Source organism: Sus scrofa, chromosome 5, assembly GCF_000003025.6.
Source record: "Sus scrofa isolate TJ Tabasco breed Duroc chromosome 5, Sscrofa11.1, whole genome shotgun sequence".
In the NCBI taxonomy this organism is placed as follows: Eukaryota; Metazoa; Chordata; class Mammalia; order Artiodactyla; family Suidae; genus Sus; species Sus scrofa.
In genome coordinates this window covers 85,956,643-85,978,433 of record NC_010447.5, presented here as the reverse complement: position 1 = coordinate 85,978,433, position 21,791 = coordinate 85,956,643, and the positions used below count along the sequence as shown (strand labels likewise).

Sequence of the window (21,791 nt, the reverse complement as noted above, 5' to 3'; positions counted from 1 at the left end):
CCATACTTCAGTTATTTTACATTTTGAGGGATTCCCATTCATCAAACTCAAATGTCATGTAACTTAAACGGAGGGGAAAACTTTGTCTTTCTCCATTGTAGGTAAGGAGGATACCCAGTCTGAAACCTGGGACTGCCTTTGGTTCCTTCTCTTACTATTCACATTCAAGCCTTTGATGTAAGTCCTGTCAATTGTGCTTTAAAGGTATTGCATTTATTATTTCTCTCCAGCTCCATTGGTCTCAGTCCAAGGCAAGCCCAAATTTCCATCCACCTGGACACTATGGCATCTCTAACTTATCTCTTCCTCCCCCCACCCCACTCCCGCTTTTTGTCTTGTAAACAACAGAAATTTATTTCTTACAGTTTTCGAGGCTGGAAGTCCAAGATCAAGGCACCAGCAGATTTATGGGAGCCCTCTTCCTGGCCCATATATGTTCGTCTTCTTGCTGCAACCTCATGTGGTGGAAGAGATTTCCCTTGCTATTCAGGTCATTCTCTGCAAAGTAGCCAGAGTAATCATGTCAAGCTTAAATTCATTTATGCCACTCCCCACCCCTGCAAAAGACCACAGTAGCTTCCTAGTGCTCTTAGCATAAAATAATTACATCCTAATTCTTAACCCTGCTTGCAGAGCTCTGCACACATGGGTGGGCCCTGCACTGGCTCTTCAACCTCACTTGTGCCACACACCTCACTGCCCATTCTCTGGCCACGTAGCCTTCTGCTGGTGCCTAGAACACAGCCCAGAGCTGTCTCCAGCCAATTTACTCAGTTCTCCCTCCATCTGGATTATTCTTCAAATGACCAGCTTCTTATCCTCCAAGTCTCATCTTAAATGCCACTAACTTAAAGAGGTCTTCCTTGAGCATTAAATCTAAATAGGGCCCTATCCATTGATTCTTTTTAAAAATATGATAGCTTACTTTACTTCAATTTAATTTTATGACTGTACTATATACACATAATTTTTAAAAGTCAATTATTTTTGCGGAACTCAGAACAAAAGCTACTTTTCTCTATCCCATGCTCACCTCTCTTCAAGTTCTTCAGAGAAGCAAACATTTAATTTATTTATTTATTTATTTATTTATTTATTTATTTATTTATCTTTGTCTTTTTGCTATTTATCGGGCCGCTCCTGTGGCACATGGAGGTTCCCAGGCTAGGGGTTGAATCAGAGCTGTACCCACTGGCCTATGCCACAGCCACAGCAACACGGGATCTGAGCCACGTCTGCAAACTAGACCACAGCTTGTGACAATGCCAGATCCTTAACCCACTGAGCAAGCCCAGGGATCGAACCTGCATCCTCATGGATGCTAGTCAGATTCATTTCCACTGAGCCACGACGGGAACTCCATTATCAGTGTGTTTTTATTGTTCTTGAGTTCTATGTGTTCTTTGCATTTGGATACTAACCCATAGTTAGATAATATAATTTGCAAATATCTTCTCCCATTCAGTACAATACCTTTTCATTTTGATGATTTCCTTTGGTGTGAGATATAGTCCCATTTATTTATTTTTGCTATTATTTCCTTTGCCTTTGGAGTCAGAGCCACAAAACCATCACTAAGACTGATGTCAATGAAGATACCACCTATGTTTTCTTCTAGGAATTTTATGGTTTTATGCCTTACATTCAAGCCTTTCATCTATTTTGAATTAACTTTTGATATGGTATAAGATAGTGACCTAGTTTCATTCTTTTGTGTTTGGCTTTCCTGTTTTCCCAGCTTTATTTATTGAAGAGACTATTCTTTCTCTGTTGTATGTTTTTTGCCATATGTTGTAAATTAATTGTTGATATATGTGTGCGTGGGGGGGTTATTTTTGAGCTCTCAGTTCTTTTCTATTGATCTGTTTTTGTGCCAATACCACACTGTTCTGATTATGATAGCTTTGTAGTATAGTTTTAAATCAGGGAGCATGCTACTTGCAGCTTTGCTCTTCTTTCTCAGGATTGTTTTGGCTATTTGGGATCTTCTGTGCTTCTATACAAATTTAGGATTATTTGTTCTAGTTCTGTGGAATATGCCATTGAAATTTTGATAGAAATTGCATTGATTTCTGTATGTTGATTTTGTATCCTACAACTTTACTGAGTTTATTAGTTCTAAAAGTTTTGGGGTGGAGCCTTTAGGGTTTTCTATATATAGTACTATGTCATCTGCAAATACTGACAGTTTTACTTCTTTTCCAACTTGGGTTCCATTTATTTCTTTTTCTCATCAGATTTCTGTGGTTGTTGGCTTTTTTGCTGTTGAGTTGTATAAGTTGCTTGTATATTTTAGAGATTAAGCCCTTGTCCATTGCATCATTTGAAACTATTTTCTCCCATTCTGTAAGTTGTCTTTTTTGTTTTCTTTTTGGTTTCCTTTGCCATGCAAAAGCTTGTCAGTTTGATTAGGTCCCATTGGTTTATTTTTGTCTTTATATCTGTTGCTTTGGGAGACTGACCTGAGAAACATTTGTAAGGTTGATGTCAGAGAATGTTTTGCCTATGCTCTCTTCTAGGAGTTTGATAGTGTCTTATCTTATATTTAAGTCTTTCAGCCATTTTGAGTATTTTTGTGTGTGATGTGAGGGTGTGTCCTAGTTTCATTGATTTGCATGCAGTTGTCCAGGTTTCCCAGCAATTCTTGCTGGAAAGACTGTCTTTTTCCTGTTTTATGTTCTTGCCTCTTTTGTCAAAGCTTAATTGACCATTGGTGTCTGATTTTTTTCCGGGTTTACTATCTGTTCCATTGGTCTATACGTCTGTTTTGGTACCAGTTCCCCAATGTCTTGATTACTGTGGCTTTGTACTATTGCCTGAAGTCTGGGGAAGTTATTCCTCCTGCTTGGCTTTTGTTCTTCAGAATTGCTTTGGCAATTCTGGGTCTTTCGTGGTTCCATATAAATTTTTGGATTGTTTGTTCTGGTTCTGTGAAAAATGTCATGGGTAATTTGATAGGGATTGCATTGAATCTGTAGACTGCTTTGGGTAGTATGGCCATTTTTACAATATTAATTTTTCTACCCCAGGAGCATGGAATACCTTTCCATTTCTTTACATCTTCTTTAAGTTCCTTGATTATTGTTTTATAGTGCTCAGCATATAAGTCTTTCACCTCCTTGGTCAGGTGTATTCCCTGATATGTGATTTTTTGGGGTGCAATTTTAAAAGGTATTGTATTTTTGTATTCCTTTTCTAATATTTCAATGTTATTATACAAAAATGTGACTGACTTCTGAATGTTAATCTTGTATCCTGCTACTTTGCTGAATTTGTGGATCAGTTTAAGTAGTTTTTGGGTTGAGTCCTTAGGGTTTTCTATATATAGTACTGTGTCATCTGCATATAGTGACAGTTATACCTCTTCTCTTCCTATTTGCATGCCTTTATTTCTTTTGTCTGTCTGATTGCTGTGGCTAGGACTTACAGTACTATGTTGAATAAGAGTGGTGAGAGTGGGCATCCTTGTCTTGTTCCAGATTTTAGTGGGAAGGCTTTCAGCTTTTCTCCATTGAGTGTTATATTTGCTGTGGGTTTGTCATAAATGGATTTTATTACATTAAGGTATGTTCCCTCTAGACTCTTACGTTAAGGTAAGAGTTTTTTTATCATGAAAGGATGTTGGACTTTGTCAGATACTTTTTCTGCATCTATTGAGAGGATCATGTGGTTTTTGACTTTTCTTTTGTTAATGTAGTGTATGACATTGATTAATTTGCATATGTTGAACCATCCTTGTGAACCTGGGACGAATCCCACCTGGTCGTGGTGTATGATCTTTTTTATACGTTGTTGGATTTGGTTGGCTAAAAGTTTGTTGAGAGTTTTTGCATCTATATTCATCAAAGATATTGGCTTATAGTTTTCTTTTTTGGTGGTATCTTTGTCTGGTTTTGCAATTAGGATGATGGTAGCATCATAGAATGTCTTTAGGAGTGTTCCTTCTTCTTCAACTTTTTGAAAAAGTTTAAGGAGCATGGGTACAAGTTCCTCTGTGCATGTTTGGTAGAATTTGCCTGTGAAGCCATCTGCTCCTGGACTTTTATTTGTAGGGAGTGTTTTTGTGACACATTCAATTTCATTTCTAGTGATCAGTCTGTTCAGTTGATCTGTTTCTTCTTGATTCAGTTTTGGCAGGCTGTAAGTCTCTAGAAAGTTGTCCATTTCTTCTAGGTTGTCAAATTTGTTAGCATACAATAGTTCATAGTATTCTCTCATGGTTTTCTGTATTTCTGTAGTATCCGTTGTGACGTCTCCTTTTTCATTTGTTTTGTTTATTTGGGTTTTTTCTCTCCTCTTCTTGGTGAGTCTAGACAGAGGTTTGTCAATTTTGTTTTGGTTTTTTTTTTTTCAAAGAACCAGTTCTTGGTTTTATTGATTTTTTTCTATTGTATTTTTAATGTCTATTTTATTTATTTCCTCTTTGATCTTTATGATTTCCTTCCTTCTGTTGACTTTAGGTTTTGTTTGTTCTTCTTTTTCTAATTCATTTAGGTGGTGGGTTAAGTTGTCAGTTTGAGATTCTTCTTCTTTTGTGAGGAAGGCCTGTATTGCTATGAATTTGCCTCTGAGCACTGGTTTTGCAGCATCCTGTAGATTTTGAGTGGTTGTGTTTTCAGTATCATTTGTCTTGAGGTATTTTTTAATTTCCTTCTTGATTTCCTCATTGACACATGGATTTTTTAGTAGCATGTTGTTTAGTCTCCATGTAGTAAGTTTTTTCTAATTTCTTTTCCTGTGGGTGATTTCTAGTTTCATGCCATCATGGTCGGAGAACATACTTGAAATAATTTCTATACTATTAAATCTGTGGTGGTTATATTTGTGCCCCAGTATGTGATCAATTCTTGAGAATGTTCCATGTACACTTGAGAAGAATGTATATTCTGATTTTTTTTGGATGTAATGTCCTGAAAATGTTGATTAAGTCTAACTTTTCTATTGTGCCCTTTAGGATCTCTGTTGCCTTGCTGATTTTCTGTCTGGAGGATTTGTCCATTGATGTGAGTGGGGTGTTAAAGTCTCTTACTATGATTGTATTCCCATCAATTTTTCCTTTTATGTCTGTTAGTATTTGTTGTAGGTATCTGGGTGCTCCTATGTTAGGGGCATATATATCGATGATTATAATATCCTCTTCTTGAATGGATCTTTTTAAAAAATCTTTAAAAAAAAGTGTCCTTCTTTGTCTTTCTTTATGGCCTTCCTTTTAATTTTGTCTGATATGAGAATTGCAACTCCTGCTTTCCTGTCTTGTCCATTGGCATGAAATATCTTTTCCCATCCCCTCACTTTCAATCTATATGTGTCCGTTACCCGAAGGTGAGTTTCTTATAGACAGCAGATTGAAGGTTTTTGCTTTTTTATCCAATTTGCCACTCTGTGTATTTTGATTGGAGCATTTAGTCCATTGACATTTAAGGTGATTATTGATAGATACATATTATCGCCATTTTAAACCTTGTTTTCTAGTTGATTCTGTTTCTCTTTTCTTCTTTTCTTTTTTGGGGTTGGATGGTTTCCATTTATTTTATGCTTGAGTTCTTTTCTTTTCAGTTTTTGTGAATGTAATGTTTGGTTTTGATTTGTGGTTGCCCTGTTTTTTAAGTATGTTAACGCCTTCCTATATCTGCTTGCTTTAGCCTGATAGTCATATAGGCTCAAATACATCATTAAAATAAAAAAGAATCTATATTTTCTTACTTTCCTTCCCCACACTGTATGATTCTGATGTCTTTTTTTAAAAAAACATCTTCATGTTTAGATCTGCATGCTGGCTTATTTAAGTGACTGCTTTCCAATTGTGGTTTCCTCCATCCTCTTTTTTTTTTTTTTTTTTTTAATTAGAGAAGCCCTTTCAGTATTTCCTTTAGAAAGGATTTAGTATTGCTGTACCCTTTTAGCTTTTGTTTTTTGGAGAAATTCTTTATTTCCTCTTATTTTAAATGATATTCTTGCTGGGTAGAATATTCTAGGTTGCAAATTCTTTCCTTTCAGCACTTTAAATATATCTTGCCACTCCCTTCTGGCCTGTAGTGTTTCTGTAGAGAAATCAGCTGATAGCCTTATGGGGGTTCCCTTATAATCAACGCTTTGCTTTTCTCTTGCTGCTTTTAGAATCCTCTCTTTAACTTCTGCCATTTTTATTATAATATGTCTTGGTGTGGGCCTGTTTGGGTTCAACTTGTTTGGGGCCCTCTGTGCTTCCTGTATCTAGATATCAGTATCCTTTAGATTTGGAAAGTTTTCAGCCATAACTTCTTCAAATATATTTTCAATCCCCTTTTCTTTTTTTTCTCCTTCTGGAATTCCTATTACGCATAGATCTGCCTGCTTTATATTATCCCATAGGTCTCTTATATTGCTTTCATGTTTTTTTCATTTGGTTTTCTGCCTGCTGTCCTGATTGAGTGATTTCCATTATTCTATCTTCCACATCACTAATTCATTCCTCTGCATTATTCATTCTTGTCTTTATTGCCTTTAGCTCAGTTTGTATCTCTACAAATGAATTTTCTAGTTTTTCTTGGCTTCTCCTTATATTTTCTAGTTCCTTTCTAAAGGAATCTGCATTACTGTTCATATCCTCTCTTAATTCCTTCAGTATTTTCACTATCTCCCTATTGAACTCAATGTCTGTCAGACTGCAGAGGTCTGTTTCATTGTTGACTGCTTTACGTGAATTCTCCTGTGTCTTTAACTGGAAATGGTTTCTGAGCTTCTTCATCTTGCTTGTGTTTTTCTTTTTCTGTGAGTTTGGGGAAGCCAAACTGTAGTCTTGTAAGTCTATTTCTATGCAAGAATACCCCTTTGTATTTTTGGAGGGGGTTACCATTTATTTTTGGTGTGGGAGTTTGAATATTTGCTATCTCTTTCTTCAGTTTGAGCAGGCTGTTGTTCCAAGGATGCTCAGTGTGTTTTCAGGGAGAAGGAGGCAATGGGTAGGGCCAGCAGTCAGTGCCTGGTTGTTGGGCTCTCAACAGCAGCAAGCACCTGCAGGAAGGTGTCACAAGCTACTCTTAGTTGCAGGGCCCTGGGAAGTGGTAATGAGCTCTAGGCAGATCTACAAGGTGACCAGAGCATTTGGCAGCAGCAGCAGCAGGGTGCATGAATTCCCAGGGGAGTGAGAGCACCAACAGGTGGTGTTCAATCGCAATGTCCTCTGTGGTGCCTTTGAGGTTATGGGGCTGCAAGTGGTGTCTGTTCATGGTCCCCTAGTGGGAGTGGGCCATGACCATCTCTGGAGCCAGAGATAACTGCAGTGGTTTGCTCCTGCCACCTGTAGACCATGCCAGAAACACCTCGTCCTGCTTAGCTCCCACAGGAGGTGCTGCACAAGCTGCTCCTAGTTGCACGTTCCTGGGAAGGGACAGTTATCAAGCATTTGGGTTCTGCCCACAGTGTTTGGCAGTGGCAACAGCAGGGTGGGTGTGCTCCCAGGGGACCAAGAGCAACAATAGGTGGTGTTCTGTCACTATGTCCTTCTCTGTGGTGTCCTCTGAGGTGGTTGGGATTTTAAGTGATTTTTGTTCAGGTATCCCCAGTGGCAGTGGGCCACGCACACCTCTGGAATCAGGGATAACAGTGGCAGTTTGCCCCCACCACCTGAAGACCACACAAGAAGCACCCTGTCCCACTTAGCCCAAGCAGGATGTGCTGTACCAGCTGCTCCTAGTTGTAGGGTCTTGGGATAGGACAGTGACCAAGTGTCTGGGTGTCACCCAGAGCATTTGGCAGTGGCAGCTGCAGAGCAGGTGTGTTCGCAGGGGAGTGAGAGCAACAGCTTATGGCGCTTGGTTGCAGTGCCCTCTTTTTTTCTTTTTTTGCCAATCCCTGAGGTGACTGGGGTCGCAGGTGGGGCCCACTCACAGGCCCCCATTGGTGGCAAGCCACGCCTCCCTCTGGCCTCTGAGATGACCACTATGTCTGTCCCTGCCACCTGTAGATTGTGCCAGAGGCACCACGTCACACTTAGCCCCTGATCCCCTTAGCCCACACAAGAGGTGCCTGGCCACCGCCACTGGTAGCCAGCACAAGAAGCGCCCAGTCTTCCCTAAATGAGCAAGAGGCCTGTAGCCTATGCCAGAGCCACCCTGCCCTCTGAGAGCCTGCGGGCATACTTTCAGGTGCAGGGAGTTTCCTACGGCGTCCGCCCCTCCTCCTCTCGCCCTCCCCGACAATGGCATCTTTTCTCTCCTGCAGGTCTGGACCTTCTCCTGGGTTCCCTCTGCTGTGGTGTTCCCCTCCTCAGCCTGTGGCACACTGTTCCCTAGCCCCTCAGGCTGTCCCCACACAGCCAGCCCCAGTCCTCTCCCCAGGACTGACTTCCAGAGCCTGAGTTTCAGTGCCCAGCCCCTGTCTGAGCATCAAAGGCTGTGGTGTCCAAGCCAGTGGTTCGGATGATCTGTGCAGCTCTCACTCTAATTCGCCCTCCTCAGTTCAGCTGCTGTGCTTTTCTTGGCGACTTTGAGGTCCCTCCGACTAGGCTAGTCTTTCCATCAGTTAGGTGGCTTCCCAGGATGTGAGTTCCTTTTCTCCTTCACAGCTCCCTCTTGGGGATGCTAGTCCCATCCTGATTCCTTTTCTCTCTCTCTTTTCTTTTGTTATACCCAGTTATTTCAAGAGTTTCTTGCTCTTTTTGGAGGTTTAAGTTCTTCTGCCAGCATTCAGTTGATGTTCTGTATGAGTCGTTTTACATGTAGATGTGTTTTTTTGATGTGTTGGTGGGAGAGGGTGAGCACGACTTCTTACTCCTCAGCCATCTTGCTCACCATCTATGTCCCACAGATTTTGGTATGGTGTATTTCTGTTTTCATTTGTCTCTAAACATTTTTTGATTTCTCCTTGATTTTTTTGATGACACATTTGTTGTTCAGCAGCATGCTTTTTAATCTCTATATTTTTGTAGCTTTTTCTATTTGTTTCTTGTGATTAATTTCTAGTTTTATACCATTGTGGCTGGGGAAGATGCTTGATATGATTTCAATCTTTTTAAATTTATTGAGACTTCTTTTGTGACCTAACATATGGTCTATCCTGGAGAATGTTCTATGTCCACTTGGGAAAATTTGGATTTTACTACCTTTGGAAGGAATGTTCTCTACATAATTTAAAGTCTATCTTGCCTAATGTGTTGTTTAAGTCTAATGTCTGTATTGATTTTCTTTCTGCATGATCTATCAGTTGATGTAAATGGGATATTAAATCTCCTTACTAGTATTGCTTTCAATTTCTCCATTTAAGTCTGTTAATATTTGTTTTATATGTCTTGGTACTCCTCCTAGTTTTTTGTTCTTTACCAAAGCAACCTATGTATTTATTTACCAAACACAACAGCATCAGTAATACTTTTGTGCATTTGTTTACTTGTTTGCTATCTCTCCTCCAATCTAGAACTTAGATCAGTAAGAGCAGGGCCCTTGCATATTTCTGGCATGGTTCTTGGAGCATAGTGGGCTCTCAATAAAAACTGAGTGAATGTATACTTTTTTGCATGATAAACACATGAAGGCTGTATAGAAAATGTAGACACTCACTCTTTCAAACATTTCTAACTTCTCCTGTAAATTTCAGCAATACTAAAAGCAAATTATGAGCCATAATATAGGACAGTATTCCATTATTCTCTAAGACCAGACTTTTGAGAATTGGCTTATGAAATATTCAAAGAAAGCAAATTTTTATTTAATTTAATTCAGAAAAAATCTGACGTTAGTTTAATTGCTATAATTGTAGTAATATCACTTTAAAAAGATACCTTGGTTAAACGAATATTGTTACCATTAATATAATGTTTTCTTTCCATAATCAGTTTCCTGAAGCCTGTAGTTAGGAAATCTTTTCATTTTCTAATTAGTTTTCTTTTTGTTTGTTGTTGGTTTGCTGTTTTTTCCTGAATAGTTAATTACCTTTCACAGTACTTAGGGTAGACAATACATAATCTCTTGTATCCAACTTTAAACTTTTCATTTGGATTTTTATCATCCTATGCTGACTTCTCCTGCTTTGCGTTGCTTCAAACTGTGATTTAAAAACAAACACAAAATCAGTTGCCAGACTGTATAAACTCTAATAGAGAAAATACAAATGTTGCAAGTTAAATACTTTATTCTCTAAGCAGGCATTTATCCTATTCCTACTATATGGATGATTCTAGCAAAAAGTAAAAATAATACAAATGGCTGCAAGAAAATAGCATTTGTTATATCCTGCTATTTTTTAATAGGCATCTTCAAAGAGATAACCCCATAGAAGAGCTTATCTAATCTGAGTTAAAAACATAAAGGGGTTTCTTATAAATGGACTGGCATGCCTTGAAGTTGACATATCAGCATTAATTATTAAAATAACCTTTTATTTTTAAAATTTTGTAAGTTAAATTACTCCAAAGCATGTAAAAAGAAGAAATGAAATTAGCCAGGCAGTTTGCCACAATTAAAAGAAAATAATAAATTACAGCATCTTTCTGCCACATCTTTCTTTTGCACCATTATTCAAAAACCTGGGGCTAGGGCTTTGTTCACCAGCCAGCAGTAAATATATTGGCTATAATGTCAATGAACTTTAAAGCAAGCTCACCAAAATGGAACTCATTATTCTTTGAGGCACATCACTATTGGCAGACATTACATTCATGCCATGACTTTTCATTGTGTAAGTGGATTATATTTCTCAGAATGATTTTATTTTTTTAATGCTTAAACAGGCATGCATTTTTATTTACTGCAGATCTGAGAAGCTTTGTGTGGAGAAATACATCTTTAAGTAAATATAAATTTTGTCCTTGATGACAAGCTAATACATATTACACCAGGGAATTTGGTAGAGATTGATTTCTGTTGGTGGATAAGAATAATACTGGCATGTTTATTCTTCTATAAAGTTCACAAGGAAAGGGGATAAAGAAAGGATAGATTTTTGGAGTGGTTCTAATTACAAACAGATTACAGAATTGACATTCTATGATGGTAATGGAGAAGAATATGTTTCGATTATGCATCGACATAGAATGGTGGATTAGGGACCAGTGAGCTGGTGAATAAATCAGAAGCAAGAGTGATTTGCAGGGAGATAGCTTAGAGTTGACTTTTCCTAGGTTAGGCACAGCCTGAAATCAAGGCAATCATCTGAATAATTCTCTGCTGTGCTTGGGACCTGGGGTGGTTTAGAATCAGCAGATCATCTCAATAATATCAGAATGGAAGCATATTTTGCTCCATAGGGAATAAGTACTTCTCCAAGACAATAACGGCTGAAAAAATCGCATTTTTGGTCATAGGAAATCTATAAAACATAAAAATATCATTTCTCTTTCTCATCTTGGACTCAGGTCATCAACAAATATATGTTGTTTTTTCCTTTTTCTCTTTATGCACAATGCTATAAAGATTCAAAATGAACATAATTTAATGCATCAGGCATAAAAGTAAGGTTATAAGGAAAGAGGTAAAACAATAACACAAGCAAATGTACATTTTGGCTGTATTTAGTTCTTGATATTTGGATATCGAGCATTGTTCTTCCCTGTAGGCATATGAACTTGCCAAATTCTCCTTCGGTAGAACACTATTCAAAATTTATCTTTCCTTCTATTACCTTTAAAAAGGCTATCTACTTCTTTATTTTGAAATTACTTATTAGATAGATCACGTCAAGTCTTTTCTTGTCCCACTTTCCTCAAATGATCTTAATGTCATCTCCTAGGGACAGACAGATAAAATTTAGTACTCCAAATTTCTACTTTAATTAATTTTATTATTACTACTAATACCTGACATTTCTCATTGGTCCCTGACTCTAGTCCATGATCCTCTATTGGGCTCAACACCAGAGGCTTAGCTTTGCCCCACATTTCTGTTTCTGTTTGTTTAGGGTCATGACCAAACTTAATTTAGCAAAAGAAAAAGTTTCCAATTTTTAACTTCAGAAGTAGCCCTTTGCTCTCTCCCCAAAAAAGGAAATAAGTGATAAACACAGACATAAGTTAGGAAGCAAAGGTTAAGATGAAATGATGGCTGCATTTAAGAATAAAAGTCAGCTCTCAGTTTGTAATGGCAGCTTGCACACAATGGCTGTTGTTTCCACAGTTCTCTTCCTGGGGAAGGTGCCTGCCTTGATGGCTGTTCTGAACTAAGCACATTAAACACTGCAAATGCTAAAAATTTCAATTATCTGCAATCTCTCATGGATAACAAATCTAGTGAATTCTCCTAAGTTCGATTATCACATTTTAGTAGATCTATACATGTGAAAATTTTCCTATTAGTAATACAAAGAAGGTAACAAAACATTTTGAAATGCTACCCTTTAATAAGGTAATAACTGTATGAGCTAATATTTGTTGCAACAGTCTGTTTTATATTCATTTTCTCATTTGGTTTTCTCAACCACCCTATGAAGTGAGTCGAATGAGTGAGACTTACGGTATATAATCATAAGCTTTTTTTTTTTTTTTTTTTTTTGGTTTGACTCCCAACATTTCTTTAAGTCTGTACAGTGAGAGTTCTTTCCACCCCACCTGGAAACATGGTCAGGCCCCATAATGTCTTCAACATCTCTTAATTAAGCAAAACTCCTACAGTCACTTTAAGCCATAAAATATAACCTCAATTTTAGTATTTAATTTATGAGGAATATTTAAGGTAAAAGCCACTTATTCCTGAGCCCTCAAAGTCCCATGGTTCACATTTAGCATTCCTACTCAGGCCCACTTGCCCATCTCTGCAGTCCTACAGGGCAGATCCTAAGAGGATCTCCATGCCCAGAAACACTCATGGTTTCTTTTAAAAATAGATTATATACATTAGATTATATATATATATATATCCTGATCCCTAGTGCATTGACTGTTAACAATAGTTAGTATTTTCTGCCAATGCATAGATTCTCTTTTCATTTTCTTCATGATCATTTTTGATAAGGAGAAGTTCTTAAACTTAATGCGACAAATCTATCAATAACTTCCTTTATGCTTTACATTTTAAAAGTCTTGTTTAAGAATCCCTCTTAATCCCAAGTTTGCAAATATATTTTCTTATATTGTCTTCTACAAGTTTTATAGTGTTGCCTTTCACATTTATCTATCACCTACCTGGAATTGATTTTTGTATAATGGTATGATATAAAACTCAAGGTCTTTTTTTATCCATACGAATGACTCTCCCAGCACTGTTAATTGTAAGATCCAGTCCTTCCTCATGGCTCTGTGGTATCATCTCTGTCATTAGATTTCCATATATTAGGGAGTCTGCCTGAAGAGTTCTATATTCTGTTCCATTGATTAGTTTGTCTGTCCCTGCAATAATGACACACTATATTACTAAAGCTTCTGAGAAAGTTTCGACATTTTATGTGCCACAATCCCACGTAGTTTTTCTCCCTCAGGCATTCTGTGGCTGTTATTGGCTCACTGCTCTTCCAGATGGATTTTAGAATCAGCACATCACAATTCATACATGCATCACAACAAAACAATGACTGTGTTGACCTTAACTCCATAGATAAAGTCAGGGAGCATTGACCTCTTCACCGTGGCTTGGTGACATGGCTCAATAACAATAGGACAGGTCCTTTTTTCTTAACTATGGTGTTCAATGTTGCCTGGATTATTTGGGAACTTTTTTTTTTTTCATACAAATTTTAGACTAAGTTTACTGAGTTCTTCAAAACACCCAACTGAGATTTTATTGGGATTGCACCTGTGTGGATTAATCTAGGGGAAGAATTTACATTCCCATAAGGGATAAACCATCTTCTCTCTCTTTCATTCTAGTTTTAAGATTTTTCTCCATAGAAGTCTTGTATATTTCGTTTAGGTTAAAATTCTTTGTTGGGAGTTTCCATCGTGGCTCAGTGGTTAATGAATCTGACTAGGAACTGTGAGGTTGTGGGTTCGATCCCTGGCCTTGCTCAATGCAATGGATCCAGCATTGCCGGGAGCTGAAGTGTAGGCTGCAGATGCGGCTCGGATCCCGCATTGCTGTGGCTCTGGTGTAGGCCAGCGGCTACAGCTCCAATTAGACCCCTAGCCTGGGACCTCCATATGCAGCGGGAGCAGCTCTAAAAAGACAAAAAAAAAAATTTTTTTTAAATTCTTAGTGCTTGTTGCTCTAGTGGATGGTTTTTATTTTAATTAAATATTCTGGGTACTTCTTGCTTTTGTAGAAACTGCTCCTCATTTTTGTACTTTGGTCTTATATTTAGCTACCTTGCTAAATACTTATTAGTTCTAATAGTCTGTCAGGCTTTATTCTGGTTTTAAAAAATATTTCCTTCTAATCCTCATTTCTCTTATTTCTTTGTCTTTCCTTACAACATTGGCCAGGACTTCAGTACTATGTTAAGTAGTAGCGGGAAAATTGGTCCCAAATCACATAGTCCCAGTCCTGCTATAAGTTTCACTAGGCTTTAAGTACAAGAGAAGGGGTAGAGGTTCTCCCTACCTCATTAGAAGGTCTCCTCAAGGTGATATATCTCACAGCAGTGGGAGCTGTGATGAAAAGCTGCACCATTTCATTCCAAAAGCCTTGATTTTTGCACTGTATTTATAATAAATATGCATTGACTAGTGATTAGTTCTAAATAAATAGTATAAGTCATTGTGGTTTCTGCATGAAATCTGTGTTATAATTTTATGGGAAATACATTTATAAAAATATATATATAATATCCTACTTGATTTCATCAACTCCCTCTAAAAAATTAAAAAACAATCGCTTGAAATTTTCTTAGCAAGGAAACTCCTCAAACAGATTTGTTAACCAGAAAATTGAACAAGAACACTGTCATTTTTCAAAGCATTAAATTATCCAAGTGAAATCATAACATCAATTTTATAAAAGGAATATTTTACTCTTCACTTGAATAGTAGGCCTCAAAAGCTAAAAGTTAGTCATTTCAAGTTTGCCCTTCTTTCACAGCGGTATTTGATTATTCATAATGAGAAGCCAGTGCTTTTGAAAGTAGACTATAAGAGGAAATAGACCCTTTTTTTGTCATTTTCCTAGTGACTGCACAAATGAAGGACCTCATTAATCAAGATGACTCCTTGAAAAGCTGACATGAGACACATCACCATACAGTTGTCATTTTTGTCTCCCTGTGATCTATTTCAGTTTCATATACTTGCAAAACAAGTTTTATCCCCTTGCACCCAGTCAAGAATCTAACTGCTTGTCTTCAAGTATTTGAAATGCATTCAACAAATATTTATGAAGCGCCAACAAGCCTCTATGTTGCATGCAAGTCTCTCAGGATATGCAGAAAGATGTAACCATCTCGTCACAGGTCTCCAAGGCCAAAGGAAGCAGAAACTTCCAATAGCGAGGAATACGAGTTATAATCAAGGCCAGTTGCAGAGCTTTGAAAGTATGGATGGATAGAGTACTAGCTATCTATTACTACACAATATCCCTACAAATTTCACAGTACAAAACAACATATGTTATTTTCATCCAGTTCCTGTGGGCCAGGTCTTAGCTGGGTCCTCTCAAGGGTCTTACAAGGCTACAGGCTACAAACAACATGTGACTTGAGGTTGTGCTCTCACCTGAAGTTTGACAGTGAGAAAATCCTCTTTCCAGTCCGCATGGTTTTTGGAAACGGTTCTTTGTAGACTCCTGCAAAACTGGTCCCAGCTCTTGCCAGGTGATGCTGGAGGCTGTCCCCTAATTTCTTGCCATGATGCACTCTCCATCTTTGCAGCTTGCTTCTTCGAAGTTAGCAAGGAAGAGAGAGACTGCAGCAAGATAGGAACTACAACTGTGTATAACATAATTGAGTACAAAATAACCACGTTCTCTCTTTAAGCAAGTCACAGGTTCTCCCCATACTGAAGGAAAAGGATCACACCAGGGCATGAACACAATACATTGTTTCTGTCTGACACAGATATTTAGCCTGGCCCTAGGGTGCTGAGTCCTAAAAACACAGATAGTTTCCAGACAGAATGCATAATCTGATAGAGTAAGACAGCAGACTAGTCAGAAACTCCAGTAGTCTTTGGGACTTTTAAATGGTGGGAAGGGGGTGATTACAGGTTGAAAATCGATGCTAATCATAGTAACTCTCCTGTGCACTTACCATGGTCAAGCTTTTTTCAGAGGAAGTTACATGTGTTGTTTCCCATTAATCTTTAGTCTGTTTGTACTGCCACAATACCAACCATAGACTGGGTGGTTTAAACAACAGACTTTTATTTCTCACAGTTCTGGAGGCTGAGAAGTTCAAGATCAAGATGCTAGCTGACTCAGCTCCTGGGAGAGTTCTCTTTCTGGCTTGCAGATGGCCAGCTTCTCACTGTGTCCTCCTCACTTGGTCTTTTCTCAGTGTGTTCCCATGATTGGGGGGGCGGGGAGGACAGAGGGGAGATATCTTTTTTATAAAGTGAGTAATTCCAGCATTAGAGTCCCACCTTCACATGACCTAATATAACCTTAACCACCTCCCAAAGGGCCCATCTCCAAATCATCATTTTGAAGGTTAGGGTTTTAATATAGGAATTTTGGGGAGAGACAAACATTGACTCCTTAACAATACCATGAGGTTACTCTGTTAATATCCCCATTTTGCAGATGAGGTAGTAGAAGAGGAAAGAAGTTGAGAAACTTTTCCCCGGAGAGGTAGAGAGAGACCAGATTATAAAGAACTTGCTATTCCTTATCAAGGAAGTTTAATTTTATTCTGAAGATACTTAGGAGATACAAGCAGTTATATTCATTGGCAATTGTGTGTGTGTGTGTGTGTGTGTGTGTGTGTGTGTGTTCAGTGGGCTAGGGTCAGGGAATAGTGTAATAGTCTAGACAAGAAATGGTGCGGGACTGATCTGAGGCAGAAGTGGGGATGGAAGAGAGGGGGAAGAGAGATATATTTAGGCGGTGGAATCTATAGCGTGAAGGCTCTAGTTGAATACAAGCATGGAAGGGATCAGAGATGATGAGGGATGATTCCCAGGGTTCTGCTTGGGTCACTCACAAAGCGCGGTTAACAGGTGGTGGAGTGGGTTTGTAGGGCAGACAAAGGTCGCTACACGCTCAGTTAAGGGAACTTCAGTGAATTCAGTTTTTGTTAAAGCAGGAGGCGAGGCCATCAGCTAATATGTGGTGACTGAGGGGAGGGCTGAGAGGGGAAGAGGGCTGAGCCTGTTGTGATGAATGCAATAGGAAATTAATAAAAAGTGAAAACAATTGGCTATGTACTCAGGCTCAAAGGAGGCTTGAGACCATGAATTTGTGGTGGAACATGGCATTGGGCTCATAGTCTATCTTTTGTTCTGCCACCAGAGAAAAGAAATGAACGGTGAAAGTTGTTCAAGGATGGAGACTGGCAAGAGAGATCATCAGGAGGATAAGGTAGCATTTTTACTGTGATCCTCCCCCCCTGGCTGGGTGGGAGGCAGATAGAGCCAGAACAGAGAAAGGACTAGAAGAAGTAGCAGAGCATTGGGCATCAATAGAAAGTATATTGTCCTCCAACTACATAAAGAACAAAATCCAAAGCCCTCACCAAGACCCACAAGGTCCTACACCATCTTGCCCCCAGCTATCTCTCCAAAATACCCTGACTAGGGTCATAGGTATGGTCCTTCTGCAGGATTTTGGCAACTGTTATTTCCTCAGCCCAGACCACTTTTTCCCAAGTTGGTCCCCTCTAACTTTATTCAGTTTTGTCTTTTCATGTGACTTCTCAGAGCATCCCTCTTTGCCCCCTTATCTAAAATAGCTCCTCTTTTCTGTGGAAAGGTTCGTTTGTGCCATATATTAGATAATTAAAATAATTCCTCTTTTTACTAACCATCCCCTTACGGAACTTTGCTTCTTATTCTTAGTAATTACCATTATTAGATACTATGTTATATACTCACTGTCTCTTTTTACCTGTCTCTCCTACTAGACTATAAGTGCCAAGAAGACAAAGACTTTACAATGTCTTTGATTAAGGAATTCTTTCATGGATATCGAAAACCACATAAATGCAGTATACACTTAAAAATTGTGCAGTCTCCCATTCATTCAGTTACCCTTCTATAAGACACCCACATGTGCTGAATTCTTGTGTATTTTTACAGGTTCCCCATGCAAATATAAGTAAATACAAATATACATTCTTAGCTTTTTTCTTTTGTGCAGAAAGGGAAACATATGAATAAATACACAACTGGACCTGCTGTTTTCCTGTTGCAGCCCTTTCCCAGCAGTGCATAGAGAAAGTCCTCATTTTGCTTTTGCTTTAGAGATTTAGAGTTTTGGGGTTATTTGATTTACAGCCACCTTGTGTTTCATTATATAACTATACCATAGTTTATTGGACATTTGGGTGTTTTCTGTTTCTCCTATTGAATAAATAACTTTGTACATACGTTATTTTATCTGTATGTAAATATAGTTATAGACTAAATTCCCCAAGGTAGTTCAACGTCAATGTGCATTTATAATTTTGATAGATAATGCCAAATTGCCACCCATAGGGATTATACCAATTTATACCTCCCACAGTCTTGCCAACTGAAACTTTTGCCAACCTGAAAGGTGAAAAATGGAATCTTGGTGTAGTGCGGTGTAGTGTTTTATTTGCATCTCTCTGACTATGAGGGAGGTAGAGCTCTCTTTCTTAGGTAAGGTCCTTTATGCATTTATATGCATTGTTCTTTTCTATGAACATGAAAAGACATTGTACTGTGAGTTGTTCTGGGAAGAATGTGCATCCTTGAGTCTGCCAAAGGATAAGGATAAAAATGATTCTGTGACTCTAATTGGCTATTTGGGAGTCTACTTCTAAGATGAATATCTGGGCATTCAGATCTGTCTGCTTTGGGTCTAACCACATTCCTCAGCCTCCCATTATTTTTTATTCTATCTTTCACCCAGCTTATCTTGGTGTATCAGCTCCTCTGGCCTTGGATCCACTTATTCACCAATATCTCCTCTCCTTAGGCTTACTGTCGTTCAGATTTACTCTCTCTCATCAACTCCTTCTTGGACTCAAGGTTATCCACTGCGCCTCCTCCCTGCCTTTGTCCCCAGAGGGTTAGGTGTTGAATACAGAAAATAAATTTTATTTTCGTTCTTGCCCTTGTCTTTCAGCAGTAAGTGAAATCATTTGTAATTACCAAAGCCATGTCCTGGTAGATTCCTCCCTCTCAAAAATGTGAAGAGCTGTCATAGAAAATGACTTCCTAAACTCAGATGACTCTTTAAAAAATCAGAGGATGACAACCACTAAAATTAAAGTATATCTTTCAAGGTTTTTTTGGAGGGGCAACTTATAATCTATTTTGGAACCTTTGTAGTAGTGCCACTATGTTATTTAGCAGGTATTTCTTTTGTTCACCCTTTATATTATGAAAAACAATCCTATTACTGCAAATTCAATTGAATTTAGCAAGAATTTACTGAGTATCTAGCAACATTTTTAGCATTGTGCTAGAGGTTGTGGGGAAAATAGATGAAGTTTATGATATACCCTTGCCCTCAAGGAGTGTGTAGGATTTTAGGAAGAAACAATATGTATGCAAATAATCCAATTAGCCTGGAAACCCACAGAGTGCAAATATGGAAAAGTAGAGAATACAATAAGTCAACTGGATATGTTATGCTCCAGACACACTGGAGCATTCATCAACACTGGACAATCCAAACTTAGGACTTTGGTCTGGAAAAACACTACCTCAAAGCCATGGCATAGCTAGCTTCTATGTTTTGACCTCTCAAAACTCAATCAGACCTTTTGTACTGACCGATCTAAATCATCCAGCCCTCTCCAGCATCAATAACTTTTTCTATTTTTTATTTTCCTCATATCATTTCAGTCTCTAAAATTATCTGGTGCATTTATTTGTTTACTTGCTGATTATCTTCTATCTCCCACCAATGTAAGCTCCAAGAGCACAGGCATTTGGGTCTACACCCTTCCACATCCCCAGGGACAATATCAATGCCTGGTACACAGCCAAGATTCCTTGAACTAATGAAACAAGCGGACAAGACGGATGGGCCTGACACTAAAGGAGATGAGAAAAAAACCAAAGTCTGCTTGTGTTGGATATGATTTAATGAATGTGGTGGCAATTTAGGTAGTACTGAAGAATGCACGGCATTTAATTTGAGAAGAAAGGAAGGATTCTAACTGATTATCCAGTTAACTGGTAGGTGTCTTGATGGAGAGAAGATTTAATAGGTCTTTAGAATCTTTTCTTCTCGCCATAGATATGTGTCAAAACCAACAAGTCCACACCCAAGGGGAGCAGCTGTGCTATTCAGAGCACTGTACATTAGAGAGTTTCCTGAGTTGTGAAGGGAGAAGGGCTCCTGCTGCCACTGATCATCCATAAAGATCCATCAGGATGCTTGAGGTTTTTTTTTTTTGCAATGACAGAACCTCCTTCAGTGTTCAAAAACATACCTAATATTATTAGAGGCCATTATTCCAAAAAGAAGCTTCAAGACTTCGAGTCAAGGAATATGAGAGAAATTAAATTTCATGTCTCATGGAATAGTGTGGCAATGAGATTGGATTTTTTGGAACTTATTTTCAAAGACAGTTAAGCTCTATTGCCCAAGAAATAATCCAGCACTGTTGTTCTCCCCCTACCCCAATCTAGTCCGTCACCAATTCTCATAAAATCCACTTTCTTATAAATCCCTTCACTTCATGTTTTCCCTAATGCTACTTCTTTTGTGTAATCTCCATAGCTATTACTTGGTTGGCTTCTATCGTCTCCTAACTTCCTCCTAACAAGGAAGGAAGAATTCTCTTCTCTGTCCTTGACCCTCCACATTGTAGCCGAATAATTCATAAGAAGGAAATTTGACCACATCACACTCCTGTTTAAACCTGTAAAGGTCTTTCTATTATCTTGTGGATAAACTCCAAATCATGATATTCAAGCCTCTTAATGATTTAACCATTTTTTCTGCCCCAGCCTCATCCCTCAATGCTCTCCTATACCTTTCCCCATTCTCCTGTACTCTACATTAGGAACATATGGAACTGCTTGTTGGTCCCCAAACTAGCAGCACTATTTCTTGATTCTGAACATACATTCTTTCACCCTATTAACCCTGCACCACAATTCCACTTACGCCCTTACCCAAGCAATGTTTCCATGTTGCAATGATGCCTGTCTAATCTTGGATGCCTAATGTTCTGCGAAGCTTTTCTAGACAGCCCCCCGACTATTCCAATATCAGCTGTTTACAGTGCCTCCCTTCCCTACTTCTCACTGTTGTACTTAAACTCTATCTTAATTCCTTAATTCCCCCAACAGCCTGGGAGATCCTTAAGATTTGGATATTCCTTATTCATCTTTGTATCCATAGCAGCTTACATAAGTTTGGCATGATCCCAGTGTGCACCCAATACACATTTGTTAACTTCCAAAATAAGGCAAGAAGAGAAAAGACTAGAAAAGTCAAGTTTGCCAAAAGTTAATAGCTGCAATCTTATAGTATCAGTCACGAAAGTGCAGGTGGGGTGGGGAGTGTGGGATTGGATATAAAAGTCTATGAGTCCAATGCTGTGAAGGAACTGAGGACGCAGCCAAGAATAATTTTAAGTTCTTATTTTCCCAGCAAGGCAGCAGCTGGTGCCTGGCAGAAGGGGAAGAGCGTTGCCATGTCACTGAACAGCAATCTTGGAGTAGCCACTGAGCTAGCAGCCTAAACACTATTCCCTGGGCCAGAACGGGGCTGCAGGGAAAAGGTGGCTGTGCAGCAAGCATCAGCTGGAGAAAGCAGCAGAGGCCATGGTGGCACACAGGCAGGGGACCTGCTTCTCCAGATGAACCCAGTTAATTA

The 21,791-nt window shown here is 38.7% G+C and overlaps 1 long non-coding RNA gene across 1 annotated transcript in view; it reads right to left on the bottom strand.

Annotated features, from left to right (window-relative positions):
* Positions 1-21,791, bottom strand: part of LOC102160458 — a 569,575-nt gene that overhangs the window by 63,152 nt on the left and 484,632 nt on the right. The window contains exons 9-12 of the long non-coding RNA XR_002344204.1: positions 15,548-15,736; positions 13,091-13,294; positions 9,909-10,020; positions 364-498 (exon numbers count right to left, since the gene is read on the bottom strand). This is a non-coding gene — a long non-coding RNA (uncharacterized LOC102160458). The remainder of the gene's footprint in view (positions 1-363; positions 499-9,908; positions 10,021-13,090; positions 13,295-15,547; positions 15,737-21,791) is intronic.